We start from the raw sequence: 13,445 nt of genomic DNA, 5'->3' as shown, positions 1-13,445 counted from the left end.
ATGTTAAAGCCACTCTTAAGAAATATGATACTAAAAGGGAAATAAGAAGAATTATTGACTGGTTATTGCAGTTTAAATATATTTATTATTTAAGAAATGCACCAAAGTTGCATTCCTGTTCCCTCTGCCAATGAATGTACAGAAAAACCAGCACATCAAATTTCAGAGTTTTTCTCTTCCTACAAAAAGAACCAGGTTTTAAAAAATCACTGACCTGTCTGGCCATTGAAAATGTAAGACATTTTCTATTAAAACACTTCTTTCTATCAGCAGAAATATTTTCTGTAATATTTTCTGCTGTAAGAAGTCCTAGGAAATTAAAGCCGATCAAAACCATTTAAGATGTATTAAGAAAACAATTTAAACAAAAGGGGTCAGTAATAGAAAGGTGAGATATCTACAACTGGAGCCAAGTTACAGAAAGGGTGAGCCATTTGTAGCCAAGTTAAACAAGACACAATTAAGGTTAACTTGGCTCTGCTGGTTTGTGTAAACCCACACATGAGGATTGTGGAGGGCTATGACAGTTTCAGTGTGACTTATTTACCTTGGCCTTTTCCTGGACTGTGTTGTAGGCCGGCTCTGTTTGGAGACATCACACCTTTCCACCCAGTCCTCACACCTGGCCTCTTATCACACCCTAAATGTTTGCCCAAATGGTGCATTTTGTTTGAGAAAAACAAAGGCTGATGGGGATGGCAACCAAATGTCTACCAAAATATTTTTCAGCGGCGCAGACTTTTTATTAGATGAAAAAATTTCCCCAAAATAGTTTATTTCTACTAGAAATCTATCTATATTGTAAAAAATGAATACATCTCAGTTCCATTCCCCTCCAAAAGCAAACAGGTGTATTTTATACAGTTATTTTATACAGTTCTGTCCCATGTTATCTCACAGACACATCCCGTGGCAATTCCCTTCTACCACTTTGCTGCCCTGGCACAGCACACATGGAACCACAGAATGTCATCATGGATGTCCCTCATCCAAGGACCTCCAAGAACCTCATTTCAGGAGTGCTGGGCAGCTGCCTCCCCTCTCCAGCCTGGAAGAGCCCCAGCACAGACACAAAGCCTGGCTGGGGAGTCAGAGCCTGCAGTGTGCCCAGAGAAAAGAGCAATGTGCTACAGTTCCTTGTAGTAACCAGGAATAACACACTTTTTTCCCCACTCTGTTCAGTGATTTCATTGCAACTCAGGCTCCTAAATGCTTTTATGGATCCAGGCCAAGACATATTCAGTAATAGATACTGAAACAGATTATTTCATGAGCCAGTTCTGTAGGTTAATTCACATAAGTGAGAAAACAGTTCTGATTGAAGGGCGGAGTGATTTTTAAAAATTTGATTCATACAGAAGTGTTAACAGCCTTTTGCTTATACCCACAATTGCTGAACAGAATAGAATCAGTGGAAATGTTATTTCCAAGTACCGTGGTGTAAATAAAACCTCCTCTCTCTGACTCACATCGTGAGTCATTTTTGTCTGTACGTTTTTATGCCGAGGAGGGATATAACTCCAAGCATTCTCCTCGTGGAGAGCTTCTCGTGTCTCAGATTCTCTGTTGCTCTTGGGCTTTGTGGACTCTTAAAACCTCTAGCTCTAATAATTTCCCTCTTGTTTACTGTAACCTCATCCCACTTGTTCAGCTCGCTGGCACAAGTGAAAAAAAGACCTGAAGTTATATCAGTTACAGAGTTGGCACTTGGTAGGGAATGATGCAGAAAATGATAAAATAAGCAGGAAAGGCTGCGTTAGAGCAGCAACACCTAGGCAAATTTACACCTTGTGCGTGCAATAACTGTAGGGCATCACCAATTATTTCAGCTGAAAATGTCTCAACATCTCTTTTCTAAGGACCTTGCTGCTCACGCTTTTCACCAGACCATCCTCATTTGTGCTCCAAAGGCTGGCCCAGCCCGTGTGCGAAGGCAGAAGAGGAAGAGGAAGGATTGGGAACTAAATCCAGCTACATCCCCAGCACACATCCGTGAGTGTTGTCTCTATTTTTAGCCTCGTGAGAGCCCTGTGGGACAGTGAGAAGTGACACACCTGACAGCAAGGATGGGGAATAGGTGAGGCTGTCCCCTCCCTGCTGCCTTGGCTTTGTGCTGGCCCAGCCCTCACAACACCAGCCAGGCTCAGAGCTGGGGCTCAGGATGTACCTGCCCAACACGTGCCACAGCTGGACAGGTTTGGGACAATTGTCCATCCTTCAAATACCCAGAATGTTAAATGAGACACGAATCTAATGGGGGGAAATTCATTGTTGCCAGGTTCATATGAATAAACATGTAACAGAGCTACATTCAGGAGAGGGTCTCGATTAAGAAGTTTAAAATATCATATTTTATATATTTATATATAAATCTTCAAAACCTTCTACCCGTATACACATCAGAGATTTGGTTTGTGGAGAGAGTGCTTCCAAATCTACATTACCCAACGCAAGGAAGAATGGTGCTAATTCCTTAATTCTGGCAGATTATGATGGCCTCAATTTTTTGCCTTCTGTAAAATAAATGGGAGCCAGGACAGTTTTTGAACAAGTCAGTCTTGTTTTCCAAACAAATCAATTGTTCAAAAAGATTTCAAAGGACATTAGCAGGTGCTGAACTTTCCTGGTTACTGATTCTTGGTGAGGAAAAAAGTTAAATAGTGGGTATTAGAAGAATACCACGTGTAGCAACTCACATGTAACACATGGGGAGGGCATGAGAATACTTTTAGTTTACCCCCTTGAGTAGATCCAGCTTTCCCCAGGGCTTCCATGACAAAAGCAGTGTGTTCCAGTGGGCACAGCTCTACAATTCCAGGCAGTGGATCAGCTAACAGCTGAATACATGAGATATGCACCAATAAAGCAGCTAGCAGGTGTCATCTTGGAATTCCTTAAGTGTTCTTAGCAAGCCAGGTGCCCACAGGAAGGAGGCAATTTAGGTATCAGTTATATCTTTACACCTGTTTGCAAATGCTGATCCAGGCCCTCACACCGAGCACTTAGCCAATAGGAAGCTAATGTACAGCAGTGACTAATTGATAATTAAAGAAACCTTTAGGAATACCATAAAATATCTGGCACAGGATTCTCTCATCCACTTAGCGGAGGCTGCTCTGCCATGCACTTATCATCCCGCTCTGCTAGTTTTCATAACAATTAGGATGGTGAATCTGTGTGAATCAGGGGTTCAGTTGCAATTTACAGAGCACTGCCTGTGTTTTATTGTTGTCTGATGGCTCCTTCTTTAGTCTGCGGAGGGGATCACTCTATTACTGTGCTTTCGACGGCTCACAGGTTGGCCCTTGCCCCTCTCTTTCATAAAGTAAGTATAATTAGATGATAATGCCCTTCTTGTCAAAACTTACTGCTTATTTAAGCCTGCAGTAATAATTTCGATTTATTAAAGATTTATTCAGATAACATTATTATCACTGTTTATTCAAACAGACATTCTTTTTTCTTTTCCCTTCCTTTTTTTTGTTTCTTCCAGAGGAACAAAAGAGATAATTCCTGCAGATGTAACAAACCTGTCAAGTTCTCAAATGGTTAAGTTGAGCATTTTACTTGGAAAGGCTGACAAATTTTCTTCACTTCAAAATATCATTAACACCAATAACACATTTGCCCAAGCCTATTTCTAAGTTGTAAAAAAAGATTGCTACAGATTAAGACCCTTGATATAATGCTATAAGCTCCTAACAATGGTATCTTTTATAGTGAAGAGCAACTGCAGACACAAATTGCCCCCTTTCCTGCACCTTTTTCACAAAAATCAATATTAAAGTAGTAGCTGCCTTAACTCTCCCATAGACTATATGAGAAAAAACCACAGCCACGCTTAGGACAGTTTAGGTCAATAAAGAATCAATACTGTGGTTGAATCTGTAGAAAGATAAAAGACTTGGAACTCACTACACTGTGCCCTATTGTTTCTCTCTATTTTGAAAAGAAACTCAAGTGCTCACTTTTTTTTTTTCCCCTTAAACCAGCAATGAATTTTGTGTTTGTGGGAAGCGAGGGAGGTCACTGGAGGCTGCATGTGGCTTCAGTGCCTGCAGACGAGGGGTCTGATCTTGTTCACCCACACCTCCCAGCCAGTTCCAGGGGAGCCCAGGGGGCGGCAGGAATGCGGCGCTGGGCCCCCGGCGGCCTGGAAACCAAAACACTGCTCCGGCTCCCATCAAGCCCAACTCATTTATTAGCCATGGAGAGACTGCCCAGAGAAACTGCGCACTGCAAGGGTTCTTATCATGATTTCCAGCTCCCTGTCTATTAGGAGGAGGAGAGCTGGTTTTGAGCAGAGAGAGCTCTCGGATGCGCGTGGCAATTGCCAGGCACGGAGATCCTGCTCTAGGGCTGAAGGCAAGCCCACCCTCCACATCTCACGTGGTGATTAGACCAAATTTCAATTCCCCTGTGAAAAAACACAGGTTCAGAAGCAAATAAATATCTCACCAGGCACACACACATCTCCCTACACGTGGTTTGGATTTGTTTCCCTCTGCTTTATCCTTTTCAGTGCACTGAGCCTCCTTTATAAGCCTGAGAACTGCAACCATATACCTGTCTGGAGAGTAACTGAACATGAAAAAATATTGGTTTGTGTGGACTGGAGAGTTCAGATAAAAACAATTTATGAGCCCAAATCTTCCAAATTCTTTACTTGAAGATGCACTTTGTTATCCTACAAGGGGCAGCTTCCAGCACTTCTCAGCTTACAGCCATAGCTCCTACTTGCAAAAACTCGGGGAAAACCTAGATAAAGCTGGAACTGCAGCTCCTCACAAAGATTGGTGAGGATGTGGGTAGCAACAGAAAGGACAGCAACAGTTTTAAATGCACTTGGCTGTTGAAAGAAATGGCAGCACTCTTGGAATGCTGGGGCTCTCAAATTCACGGGGAACACTCCCACCCTGATCCAGAGTTTAGTTAGGATTACAAAAAGCAAATGGGTTTTTTAACATTGCAGACTGAAATGTTCCTGCCTCCAAGAGACACTGAAGAATAGTTAACAAGTGTCTCAAGGACTTTACATGAAGAGCAAATGCAATTCTTCTATTCAGCATTAACAGGATTTTTTTGATAAATATTTAGTTGTTATTAATAATAATTAATACTAGTATTACTATTATCAGGGTAAAATTCTCTTTCATTACATTGTCTGGCTCTTTTTCTGCAGCACAAGATTATCCTGACCTCCTTCTTTCCCACTGCAAATACTGGAGATGTGGAAAAAGGGTGGCAGTAAATGTATATCCACAGTCAATTGATAAAGGAGTGTCTGAGGTGCTCCCAGTACATCACACCATGGAGAAATCTGAGCACATCCACTCTCTGCTCTGGGAAAGAGACAGGTAAATACACCAAGTAGCAGAGTCTTAGGGTTAGAGTCTCCATGGTTTTAGCAGAACATTGTGGAGTTCCAGTGGAGCCTTCAGCTAAAGTTGCCTTGAACATCCACCACCAGAGAAAAAAAGAGCAACTTTTATAAATCCAACCATTTTATGTCCAAGCCTTGGACTTTTTTTCCTATCAAAATACACTCTTCCTAAGTCTTTGTGCCTAAACAGTGTTTTCTTTCATTATTTTGCCATCTCCTTCCCACCCAGCTGCTGCTCATCTCTCTCCCTAGCCCTGGCTATGGTTTTCATCCTCACTGACCATTTTCTCAGCTCCTTCTTCAGGGTCTACACTAAGCTTCTTAGACCTCTTCCAAATCTGAGGTGAGACTCTGCCACAGCATTCCCTTTGGATGGCCCTGGTGACGTCTGTCTGCATGCTGGTGTCCCAAAGATGAGCCAGGAGGTTTAACCCTGCTTGTCAGATGGATTGGGCTCCAAAGAAATCAGCCTTTGTGATGGGAGCTGGGGGAGAACAGCAGAGTGCAGTGACCTCTTTCAGTGTAATGACACAGAGATGCAGCTGCTCTGCAAAGAGTTGGTGTGGGTTCAGATTTTAGGGCCCTCCAGTTGATTGTTACCCCTGGAACCTTAAATGGCCAGGGAAAGCAGTTCGTTCCTTTTGTGCTGAGGCAGCTCAGGGAGCTGTCAGACACCCACCCAGCTGGGTGACTGCTCCAGTTTGCTCCCAACAAGGCATGAGCCCAGAATTATGGCTGAGATGTTTTTGGGTCAGACTCTGGCTTCGGTTCCAAAAAAGGCCTTCCTTTCCTCAACTTGCTACTAGCCCGTTTCATCAAAACCACACCAGACAAGTTCAGTATTTCAGCCTTGCAGCACGGATCAAATAGCAGGCTCAACAAGAGAGTAGGCTCTGAGCAATTCCCCCTCAGTTACTCTGTCCCCAGCTGAACAATGCCAGGACTAATCCTGCTCTCCCTGACTTCAGCAGCACAAGGTCAAGTGCAATATCATTATCTCCTGGTTTGATTTGCACTAAATTATAAAATCAGAGCTTTGAATTAAATAGTGTGCAAACATCAAGAACTTAACAGTTAATTTTCCCCGTATCTCCAACAAGATCTCTTACACTTCCCCTTTTCAATTAACACCACCTTTCTGAGTCAGTTCCTGAGATGCATCTCTGTGCTCATGTGCTGGTGTACAGGGCATGCTAAAAGTCTGATCCCTATTATAGCCTGGAAGACAAAAATAATTGTAGCCTTCCTTGATTTTTGTTAAAGGCAGAAACAACAAAAATTAATCTTTACACAAACAACCCAAGGGAGCATTCAGTGGGACTTTTCAATCTATTCATGATCTGTAATTCCCAGCCCCCAAAGTTTCCATGTTACAGCTTACTATCTAGGGACTCCATATGTTGAGGGAACACAGCAGAACCAAAATGAGCTGAAAAAAGAATGCATTAGATTCAAACATGGGATAAAAGAGTACCCAAGGAGCCCTTGTTTCATTTTCTCTACCTGGAACCATGGGACAGTGCAGCCATCTCAGTCTCATTCAAGTGTAACATTTCTTTTGAATATGACAGTGGTGGTGACCTTGTCATTAACTGATGCTGGTAGCAACACTTCAGCTTTCATAATTCAGTTAATTTTCCAGCCAGTGGTTACTGAACCCCCAACATAACTTCAGTATAATTAAACAGTATTAAAAATAATAATAATAAAAAATCAGTCCACCTTCTGATCAAATACCAGTCAATGCTTGACTTGAATTTACTAAAACAATGAAGTTTTTGCAGTTATGGTGCAAGAGAATTTGTCCAGAACTTTTATGGACACTGAGATGGTAGACAGTGCTGTCCTAGTGTGGCCAACCTTCTCCGTGCTTTGAGCACAAAAGTGAGGCAGGGAAGGCATTTCCTACACCTTTGAAAGCCTGACCCTCATCTCTTTTTTCATACAAATCCTGTGCTAAGCACACTTAAGATTCTTTCTTTCTTTTTCTCTCCCTCCATAGCTGGCAATGACCACCAGAAACCTGAGAATGTTGCTTATTTCCTGGTGGATTTGTGCTCTCCTTCTTGGCAGGACAAGTCATTCTTCCCTTCCATTTTGCCACTTTGCCTCCCAAACCACCACTGCACTCAATGAACTTTGCAATGCAGAGGCTGATCTTGCTGCCTTTCCTTCATGGCCTCCTCCAGCACCATCCCTGTGCTCTCCCTGTTTCCCTGCACTCTGGGAACACTTGTGGGTTCAGCAGGGTCCTTCACAGGTGCTCAGCAGCAGCACAGTGACATGAGAATTAATCCCAGAGAGGAAGGAAGGACAAACAGCCGCTTTAGAGGTGCCATCAGAGCTCTGCCATGGCCTTCTCCTCTCAGCTTAAAGTATTTCAATCAAAACCAGGTTTCAGTCATTCTACCACTCCCTCCTTCTTGAGAAAAAAAAACCAAAAAAAACCAAAAAACCAAAAAAACAAACCAACAAAAAACCAGCAAAAAAAGAAGCTTGCCAGAGGAAAATTCAAGGGCCTACATATTCAGCCCTCTGAAAGCTGCAGAGTAATACAAATATTAATCCATCCCCTTCCCAACCTCTGTCTGTAGTCCTGAAGCAGTTACAGGGACACCTCCAAAGCGACTCGAGACAGGTATATCCAGTTGGTACAACCAAAATCTTATTTTTGCAGCAGCTCTGCACACCATGTTCCAGCTCAAGGACAGCATTTTGGGGCCAGGCTGACCCCTGTAACAAAGATGTGAAAGGTGACAGAGCCGTGCCTTTAATTACACTGCTGGTAGCAGATGCACTTCAGCAATGCAGACAGAAATTGGAGAACATGGAGCTGGGCTTAAACTAGAAGATGTGAGAGTTGCAATTAACACAATCCTGCATGATTTAAGAAAAATATTCAGGAGCAGTATTTATTTAGCCTGCAGCCAAAGTCCATTACTGAGAATTACTCTTAATTAGAGCTGTGCGAGGTTGGGAATATCCACTCCTATCGTGATTCTTTCACCCACCACAAGAGCTACCAGTTTGCTGAGCCTTTGGCAATTCTAGTCTGGTTAGAAAAACAGCCAGATGATAACAGGATTATTTTAAACACGATAATCTAACCAGCAACACATAGAAAAAAATATTTGCTTTACTTGTCCTTATAATCTGACAGCCAGCATCACCAAAGAGTCTCTGTCTAAAATATTGCCCCAAAAACACGTGTGAGAACAAGGTTTGCCACACACTGAACCACTCTTAAAGAAACACTTTGTCTCAGGTTCTCCTGTCATCAATTGATAATTTCTCTTCCTTGGATAAACACAACCCAGAACATTCCTTTTTTAGTGGCAGCTCTAAATCAGGACTGGACTCAACACCCAGTGAAATTTTGGGCAAGGCAACAAGGATGTGTCCTCACTGGCAATGTGAGACAGGTATGGAGTGTGGAACTATGGAGGAATATCCAGTTGGGAAGAACAACAATGTAGAAGCAGAAGTCAGCCTTCATCACCAACAAAATCCAAGGGGCTCCAAAGAGGGCTGGAAGGACTGCCCAAAGAAACTGTTCCACAGACAGCAAGGATGGAGTAACCAAGGAATTAACATTCCTCCATTTTCTGCATTAGCAAGGAAACATAATTAGCAAAGAACTGGACCAAAAGGTTTTGAGTTTGGTTCAGATGAGCTCAGGAAATACCAGTATTTATTTGGGACTCTCAGACACACAAAATATGACTTTTCTGTTTCTTACTGGTTTGAATATCCTTGGTCCAGTGGCAGAACCTCATAAGAGAGAGCTAGACAGAAAGGAAAAAAAAAACATGGACAGGAAAGAAAGGAAAAGATTGAGTTTAAACTCCTAAGAACAGGCTGGATTTAAGCCTAAGGGGAGCTTGTGTCATTTCATCTGTTCCTAATTGCTTTGCTCACTCCTGGTGAGAGCTGAGAGCCATTGTCATGTTAAAGGATGGAAAGAGGCCAAAAACTCAGAGCTAGTGACTCCATCATTACCAGGAGAGGAGGAAGCAGTTGAAAGCCAAACCACAGTTTACCTTGTTGCACCCCCCACCCAAACCAAACCTGCAGAGACACAGTCACAGTCCAGATCTATCACTGCTGGTATTGATGCAAACTTTCATTTCATTTCCCAGGTCTTTGGACAATGATCTATGAAGAGGGCATATCAGTCACCTGAGGTATCGCCACAAAACCCTGCAGAGTTTCACATCCAAAAGGTGCAGGCACCCTGCAGCATGAGGCAAAATGATCTTCATGTGAATGATTGTTTCAAACCATAGACTCAAAACCCTGGAGAAAATTTAAGGGGCAATAAGACTTTAAAGTCAGGTAGAGCCAGGAGTCTTAAGTCTTATTAAACAAAAACAATCAGAGTATCCACATTTTTGTAGTCCTACTGTGAAGTTCCAATAAACTTTACCCAAAAAAACTCCATAACACTCCTTACCCAGCTTCATGGAAAATGAGAAGTGATTCCAGAGGTTGGCTGACTCTTTAATACCTCTTGTAGTAGTTAAAAAGGCCACTTTCTTCTTCTCTCTCACACTCTTTTTTTTTCACTTTTACTGCAAAACCATTAAAGAAAGAACTAGTTCTAGTAATAAAAGGTAGCTATATTCCCACTGGGAGAAGGGGAATGGTGGTTCCTGTGTACCCTTAGCACTCTTGGCAGGGGTACTTACAAAGAAGGTGAAGGTCGCAGGAAAGAGAACAGAGTATTTTCTGTTCAATGGAAAATGGAAACTTCCAAATGTGAAAAGGAATTTTAGCAAGTTTTTATTTCCTTCTTTTACAGCCCTGACATCATATTTCTCCACAGTGACATCATGGCTTTGAAGTAACAGTTTCCAATGCTACCAGTGCATCAGAAGCCTTACAAAGCAAATGCATTTGGTATTCCTGATTTTCCAAGACACTGATGAAGTCTAGACCTGAGCAGATTTTCCTGCTCAGCCCATTTTCTGCGTGTTTACACACTCCTGTTCAAATCCTGTGACTAACACCTTGCTAAAGTGCCCAGGACCAGGAGAGCACCTTTTAAAAATGCACAGTTGGGTTCACCCAGCGAGGCTTTATTTTTCCTCTACTCCCTGCTTCCCCAACCAGTGACACCTAGAAGGAATTCCTGCCAGGACTGCTCCCTCAGGGAAGCTGCATCCAAACCTCCTCTTATTGCACTTTCAGAAGAGCGTGGTTTCTGAACTGTGTTGTCAAATTCAAGGCAGCTATTTGGTGTGAGCCCTGACCTTGAGTAGATTTACCCTGCTGAAATGGAGATCAGGATTTGGCAGCCTCCTGTTCTGAACAGATCTTCTCAGAGCTGGGAATTTGCTGGTCTCTGATGCTTGCTAATAAACAGATGCAATTGCCATTCCCAGTTTCAGAGGGAAGGAGTCAGAGCCAGGCAAGGGCTCCAAAGAGGCTAAACTGCCTCTCTCACCTGTAGGGATGTGATTATGTGTGGCAGAGCACTCTGGAGAGCAGCTTTCACCACAGTGCAGAGCTCTGAGCCATCTTCCCCTAAACTGCTGTGCCCTTCCTGAGCTGGAGCAGTCACTGGACAGCAAGAGACAAAGCTGGGCATTTTCCAGCATGGACAGCACAAACCTTCCAGCAGCTGCACTGCTTTCTGCATCCACACACCCCAGAAGTACACGGAATGAAGGTAATGCACTGTAATTAGCCTGCATCAAGCTAATGAGGACTGGTAGTCTTAATGGCAGTTGGCATTACCATTTTCTGGAGAGTTCTTTTGTCACTGGAATTCACAGAGAAAGGGAAAATACGGAGCTTCCCTTCAAAGAGTCTCTGTGTTTCCAACAGGTAACAGCTGTTGCTGTTTTAATACAATCTCAGGGCTCATATAGATGTGACATCACACAGAACTGAGGCTTGGCCATCGATTTTACTGCCAATATACCTTAAACTGTGGGGATTTTGCTACAAATTTGTATGTTGCATGTGTGACAGAACAAAATCCACAACTGGAAACCTCTGTGCAGTTTCATCCCTTTGTAGTAATTGTGAGCCATAAATTGGTTTCATTTCAGAATTAAAACCTGCATTAATTTAAAGATTAATAGAAGTGAGCAAGTCCAGCACTGTCAGAATTTATTATACATCCAAACAAAAAAAGTTTCAAAATTTGGCTGGTAAGCTGGCCAAGCAAGAGGAGGTGGGGATGGTTTGTATTCTAATTTCAAGCTGCAGGGCTCCCAGGTGTATTGTATAGGATTTCCTGTAATTTACAGGCAAAATAAGCAGTCTACAGGAAAATGTTTACCACACCGTACATGCGTATTAATTACACAGCAGGACACAATGATTTCTTTGTGATAGGAAGGGATGGGATCTACAGGCAAACTATTAAAGTGAGCTGGAAATGCAGACATTCTTCTGCCTTTAAAAAGGACTGTTGGATTCAGGGAAATAAAATCAGCAAGTGTCTTGTCACACTTTGTATTCCCAGGTCACTGTCAGGCTCCATGGGTGCCGGGGAAGGGAAATGTCTCCTTCCAGAGAGGTTCTGGGAATCTCTCTGTCTTGGCCATCCTACTTCTGCACCACAACAAAGCTTCCTCCCTTCAGTGAGAAAGGAGATTTCAAGATTTCAGGTGCTCATTGTTCAGCATGTTATAACGATGCATTGAATCTCCCCAGGTCTGTGGGATGGATACATCCCTTCACCTGCCACTGAGCTCCAGGAAAGCAGCGCTTTCATCACCTCAGGTTAGTGCAAGGTGAAACCTGGAGAGAGACAACAAGGCACACCACTACCCCCTTAAAAAAGATGGGAACTTCTTTTTAGACATGTAATCAAGGCTTGAGACATAAAGGGATATGAGAAGAATAAGTAAAACATTCAGGCTGCTTTTCTCAAGACCAAATTTGGGGTAAGTGCACTGGCATGTTCTCACTGTGAGATGAGCAATCCTTGTTACACTTGTGTTCAGATGCAATTTCAGAAGCAGAACTTGACTTTTTTTGTTGGTTTCTTTTTTTTTTTTTTGCCTGGTAGGAAGCAGAAATCTCACCCTCCACACGCCTTTCCCCAAAGAGCTGGGTTTGCCTACATATGGTTGGCATTCAGGAGGGAGAAGCTCAGAAACAGCACGATTTTGTTTGACTGAGACATTCCTTAAAACCTTCCTGGGATAGGGCAGGAGAATGAGATTACACCAAGGCTCACCTGCAGATCCATGTGGGCATTTAACAATGCCCAATGTCACTTACAGGCAAACCAGCCAGATTGCCCAGAGAATCTGCATTTTAAAAAGCTGTGGAGTCATCAGCCACAGGAGAAAGCTGTTACAGAAAACTATCAGGATAAAACCTACCAAACTCCAGAAGGAATCAAGCTCCTGACAAGCACAAGGGTCTGGGTTCAATACTGCAGCCACTGGCTGAAGTTTTATAGCATGCCCTGGTCCCTGTGGCAGGAGGGTCCTTGGGAAGACCCTGCAGCCCAGGGGGCCCTGGGGAGGCCATGAGGGGAGCAGCACCCACAAGGGTCCCTGGATCCCCCTTCCTCCTCAAGTCAGGAGGGGGGAAAAATATTGCTGAGAATTTCTAGACAAAATAGAGTTTAATTTGTTGGAGGTGTTTTGTTGACAAGAAAATAGAAAGCATGTGTCTCTGCTTCTCTTATTGTAGTTCCAAGTAATGAAAGTATTTAAGGAGGTACAATTATGGACTTGGCAAGCACCTGGGGCTCTTGGAACTGCTTTTTCACACTGAATAAACACTGCAGTTAATCTGTTTATGTTACACTGCACTGGGAAACTATCTCCAAGAAAAGGTTGCAAGTCTGTATTTTCCACTCCTTTCCTTTGTTTTTAATGTTAAATTAATAACTTGTTTAAAGGAGTTGATTATCTCTCAGAACATGATTGAGGTGTAGTCCAAAGCAACTGTGAGTGTGAACAATGTAATTCATCAGAACAGACTAAAATTAAACCATTTTGTGCATTCTACAGGAGAGCGGAGCCAAAACTGCCCCCAAGTGCAATGTGGCCTTAATATACATGTTAAAAAATATGCAAACATGTCCTTTATT

This window comes from Passer domesticus, chromosome 3 (genome assembly GCF_036417665.1).
Source record: "Passer domesticus isolate bPasDom1 chromosome 3, bPasDom1.hap1, whole genome shotgun sequence".
NCBI lineage: Eukaryota > Metazoa > Chordata > Aves > Passeriformes > Passeridae > Passer > Passer domesticus.
The sequence above is the reverse complement of the archived record's forward strand: the minus strand, read 5'-3'. Positions refer to the sequence as shown.